The sequence below is a fragment of the Podarcis cretensis genome, assembly GCF_951804945.1.
Source record: "Podarcis cretensis genome assembly, chromosome: 4".
NCBI classification, from domain to species: Eukaryota; Metazoa; Chordata; class Lepidosauria; order Squamata; family Lacertidae; genus Podarcis; species Podarcis cretensis.
In genome coordinates this window covers 34704549-34710548 of record NC_137173.1, presented here as the reverse complement: position 1 = coordinate 34710548, position 6000 = coordinate 34704549, and positions in this window count along the sequence as shown.

The following is a 6000-nucleotide window of genomic DNA, read 5'->3' as shown; positions in this document are numbered from 1 at the left end:
TATTAACAACAACAACAATGGTACTGTTATGTTAAGTGCACTGTTAATATTAATGCCTTGATTGCTTTGTTTTACACTTGGTGTGTCTTTGTTAAACAGGGAACAGAGGCTCATGTCCAAATTAGGAGATTCCTGATTCCAAGGCTGCTTTTGTGGGAAACTTGTTTGGAAACTAGTACATAGGATGTGCCTATCAGAGTATGAGTGATTCATGCATTTTGCTGACAGGAGCTCAGACACACTTTCAAAATAGGATTGTAAGTAAACATGCAGTAAATTATTCAGTGTTACATTGTGCATATTTACAGACCTTTGATTAGTGAAGGATGCTGTGTGACTGATGGACCTGCCTTTGATTAAAATCCATATAGCCATTAGGTAAGGAAAGATATACCATAATTAGGACCTAGCGTTTCCTGTTGTAGAGAGTTTTCTTAGGCCTATACCATGAAAGTGGGGCTAAGAGCACTGGCTTGTCTCTTTAAATCCATACTGTTAGGGAGCAACAATGTTGATTGGTGCTGGGGTGGTCATGTGTCCTATTTTGCAGTCCTCTGTTTGAGAGGTTGTCAGAGGATTGCACTCTGTTTGAAGTTCTCTGTTATAACGTTGAAAGACATCAAACCGTAAGGACAGAAAGCCATGACCTTGAAGTTGCCCATCAGCCCTTGGACAGAAGACTGAGCATAATTTAATTTTCTATTTAAATGATATAATTTATCTCTACATTTGCATTTATGCAGATTGCATCACAGCCAGAGCAGTGTAGTGGTTTGACAATAGACTTAGAGGACCAGGGTTCAAATCTCCACTTTTGCCTGTCAAGGGCCTGTATGGTATATTCCAGCAAAAACTACCCCGCATGATTCTGCTGTCCCAGTTAACTGCTTGCTCATGACAACTGTCCCCAGGAAGTGTCTTGTGATGTTCATCACTTCACTCTGTCAAAAGGTGTGTCAAAGGAAAGACCTTTTATCACCGTGAAAGAACTAGGCATCTCTTTTCCTGACCAGCTGACAAGTTTCAAAATGAACCTCATTCATCAGTGTTCACAGGAGGTTCGTGGAAGGGTTAGCAATGTCTGCCGAATCAGATTCACTTTTGTGGGAATACAGTCCTGCAAATGCAGCCCACGTTACCTTGATTAAATGCTTCACTGTGGAAGCTTTTAGGCTGCCATGGTCGAGAAACAGGAGTCTCAGGCTGGAAAGGGTTGTTTTCCAATCCAAGCCTTGAGAGACTCTGAAGTCAAACATCTAAGAAGGCAAGCAGCAAGGGAGAGCTGTTATGGTTAACTCACAGCCATCCACATAGCTTCTGGCTATTGAGGGTAAGTGATTGTGGCATAATGTGAAATGATTCTCTTAAACAGAAATAGCTCCAGGGAAAACATAATGGGCTGAGATTCCTGCTTGTTAACTGAATATAAGCACAGGGTTAAGAAATGACAAAGAATTGATTTTAACATAACACTGTTTTAAGTTCCTTGTCTTTTGCCATGCCAAGATTAGAGCAGAGGTCCCTCTGAGCTTCAGGTTTCTTTTGCAGTGAGAGATAATCCTCACTCCTTCACAACAATCACAAGTGTATTTTGGAACTGGATCCCTTGTTGGAACATATCTGATTCTTGCATACCTTTGGGACCAGGGGCGTCAGCTCCCGCAAGCCACCTGCACAACTGAGAGTGCTACTTGTGTCTGCTGTTCCCCTGTAGGCCCAAGTTGGCAAGTATTTGCCCAGTGGAATTAAAGAGATGACCTGCCAAGCATGCCTCTGCTTCTCCGCCGTCGAGCGGGGACAGGACAGGCAGCTGCCACCCAGAACCATTTGCCAGCTTCATTGTGACAGGAAAGCATTGCTTTCAGGCAACCGAACAATGAAGCTTTTGAAAGCAGGAAGAGGTTTGTCTCAGTTATTGATGCGCCACAAAATGAGCAACATGACTATGTCTGGGCAGGTAGACAAGGGAGGGAAAGGCTGCAGCTACAGTGGTACCTCGGGTTAAGAACTTAATTCGTTCTGGAGGTCTGTTGTTAACCTGAAACTGTTCTTAACCTGAGGTACCACTTTAACTAATGGGGCCTCCCACTGCCGCTGTGCTGCCGCCACACAATTTCTGTTCTCATCCTGAAGTTCTTAACCCGAGGTACTATTTCTGGGTTAGCGGAGTCTGTAACCTGAAGCGTCTGTAACCTGAAGAATTGGTAACCCGAGGTACCACTGTACTTGGAAGGCCAGGAAAAGGTATTTCTTGAAAGCAACTCCAAGAGGCATATGGAGCCCTCTGAAAGTCCTGATGTTTAGGGTGCTGGCAAACATTTTCAAGCAACATAGTTTGGCAACTGAACAGGTGCCCCATTAACTTCTGTTTGGAGTGCTCAGTATAAACCAGACATGGCCCCATAGCCCTCCAGATACTGTTAGACTACGGCTTCCATCATCCCTGACCATTGGCCATAATGGCTGGGACTGATGGGAGTCAGAGTCCAACAGCATCTGGAGGGCCATGGGGTCTTCACTCCTGCAATAAACAGTGGTGTTCTAATGTGGCACTGTGGTTTCCTGAGCTTCTCTTCCAAGGTTAGCTACAGTGCTGCTGTTTTAAGTCTTGTGATCTACTCATAGCTAGAGTATTACTAAAATAAAATAAAACGGCTGCAGTAGATCTTTTGCTGGAATGAACTTATCCTAAAGGTTTCGGGGCAGAATGATCTTGGCTTGGTGTTTACAAATACACTGAGCATAAACATTAAAGTGTTTTAGAGAAAGTGAACAGTTGGCTACTTATAAAAAATCCAAAATAAATACCAACAAATGGGGGGGGGGGCTGAAAAAAGATATGAGAAGCTGTCAAATCTGAGATGAACGATGACACAAAATGACAAAATCAGCAAAAAGTTGAGGAGTTACAGGCTGGAGTTACAGAGTTACAGGCTGGAGTTACAGGCTTCAATAGAAAATGTAGATCTGTTGGAGACTGTTAATTAGTGATTCTTCACTTTGCTAACACTCTGAACTTATTTAACCTACACACATGGATTATTTCTGGAGAGCAGCAATACCATAACTTGGATGTGCAAAATGAGAAGATCTCTTAGGCGCGGGGAGAGAGCCTGTTTCTTGACAACGTGATCTGTGGAAAAATAATAAGGCAGCATGGAACTTCCACTCATGCTCTAAGCTGAATAGTCAGTGTATGAGTAGCTTCAAATATGTCTGTGTTTTCCCTATAATGTGCATCAATCTATATTATCTATTTCTGCATCATCTTTCTCTTACAGCAGTCCAGCAGCTGAAACATGCACTAGAGACCCAAGACTATTGCCATCAAACTCAATCAAGGAGGGTTAGCAAAAGAAAAAAGAAAAAAGTCTGGTCTTGAAAATTCAGCAGTCTACGGTCTTCTGACCTGGGGTAGAAAATACTTACAGACTAGTCAGACAGATAAAGGGCAGTTATTTCAAGTGGTGAGACTAAAGGGTCAAATCTGTCTGTGAATTTGGAATATGTTGATATTAAGGCCAGTGCAGTCATGACTGGATTTAGTTTCTGTTGTATAACACTGAACCCTTAAAATTTATCTATAGGAATCACTATGTAGAAGATCTAGAGACAGCAGCAGATTGTGAAGTATTACCACCCACAGCACACAGTAGGTTGAACTGTGTGAATCTGCAGAACCAGGCCTTTGTCAGACATTTTATTAAAGGGCAATGTGAGATTTACATTCAAAGAAAACTTTAAAAAATAATCCTTTCACCATTTTAAATTCCGTTCCATTGACATCTTTGGAAGATGGGCTAGACAGAACGATCAGATAGTATTGTGATCATACTGGTTCTTTTGCCAGAGACCAATATTTTCATAAACAGTTCATTATAGATCAATTCCCTTCCAACCATTATGACACAAAAGCCCATTAAATGTGGCACTGTAACTCTTAACTGACATGAATGTTGCCCATATCTTCTTGAGAAAAGGAAGTTAGGCTTCATGTTTGCATTAAAAATAGGCTTAAGGTAACAAATTCATCTGTCGGGCCCGAGTGAGAACTCGGCACTTTTTACAACGTAACATAAATTACAATAAATGGAATATATATGAAACATGTTAAAAATGGTCCATGAAAGGCGGGTTCCCAGGACTGGAAACAGTCTTCAGGCTATGTTCTCAACTGCTGTGTACCCATGAAAGGACCAAGTGCTGAGCAATCATATCAATCACCCAAGCCACAGCCAAGACATGACATTTCCTTTTTGGAAAAGGCCTTAACTGCTTGGCGGTGAACAATAATTCCTCACATGAGTGGTCTCCATTTTGCGAAAAGCAACATTTATTTATTTCATTGATTAATGCTTTCCTTTGAAGCATCTCAAAGCAATTCCACAATAACATAAAAATAAATATGAAACAACTGGGTATACAAAACCAGTCAAAACAATTGCATATATAAAAACAGTTAAACCCATAACACAAAGTGCTTTTTTGGGAGTACTCAAGGGTATGTAGTACCGGCACTCCCCCCCCCCCGGAATAAAAGTACTGATTACACATATATTATAAAAATCCAATCCAATCCAGGCACTTGCTGGGATAAAATTCTGTACTCCTGAATTGACCCAATACTATTTCTGACTTTTGTTCTTACCTCAGAAATTCTGACTTTTTAAAATAGAAAAACGGAAGATTTGCATAGCTTCTACAGATGTAGAACCCTTCACACTCCCATTTTTAAAGATCTGTGCTTTTGACATGGTCAGCGACCTACTAAGCAGGTGAACTTAGCACAGCTCATTGCACGTTTCCTATAACCTCTTTGGTGAGCACCATTTTATAACCTCATTTTTTATTTAATTACTATTTTATTTGGCATAAAATACTAATATTAATAATAATTCAATTCATATGCCACACTTTATCAAAAGATCCTAGAGCAATGCACAATATTAAATAATATTTTCTGGTGATAATGGATGAGTAATAATAATAATAATAATAATAATAATAATAATAATTTATTATTTATACCCCGCCCATCTGGCTGAGTTTCCCCAGCCACTCTGGGTGGCTTCCAATCAAGTGTTAAAAACAATACAGCATTAAATATTAAAAACTTCCCTAAACAGGGCTGCCTTCAGATGTCTTTTAAAAAGAAGATAGCTGCTTATTTCCTTCACATCTGATGGGAGGGCGTTCCACAGGGTGGGCACCACTACAGAGAAGGCCCTCTACCTGGTTTCCTGTAACCTCACTTCTCGCAGTGAGGGAACCGCCAGAAGGCCCTCGGAGCTGGACCTCAGTGTCCTAGCTGAACAATGGGGGGGGGAGTTCCTTCAGTTATACTGGGCTGAGGCCGTTTAGGGCTTTAAAGGTCAGCACCAACACTTTGAATTGTGCTCGGAAACGTACTGGGAGCCAATGCAGATCTCTCAGGACCGGTGTTATAACTCCATGATTACCAGCTTTCTTTCTTTCCTTCTTTTAAAAAAGAGTACCGGTACGTTCTTGCCATTGGTAGAACCTGAGGAATGAGGCAAAATTTAAAGACACATTTTTGTATGTGAGAAATTGGCCTGCTCCCCCTTTCAGTGTTTTACTTCACCCCCTGAAAAAAACAAACCCCAAACCCCCAAAATTCCTGTGGACATCCATAGTAGGTGGTTTCTCTGCAATTTTAGAGAGAGAAAGCAAAGAGGAATCATTTGAGCGGCATTCTTGGAATCTGCCCAGAGAGATCCACAACATTCTATTCTAGTACCAGCACCCTAGAACTGTGAATATAATGCAAATTATACAAATCTGTTCCATACATAATAAAATATGCAGCTTAAATTGATAGCTTTATAACATAAATATAGTCACAATTGCTAGTCATACTCGGTCCACACCACTGCATATGGATGCTCAACCCCTAAGTGAAATGTTATTATATGCAATTATCTAAATCAGCAGAAAATACTAGAACTGCAAAAGACCATCGTTTGACTCTTCAGCGGCTGT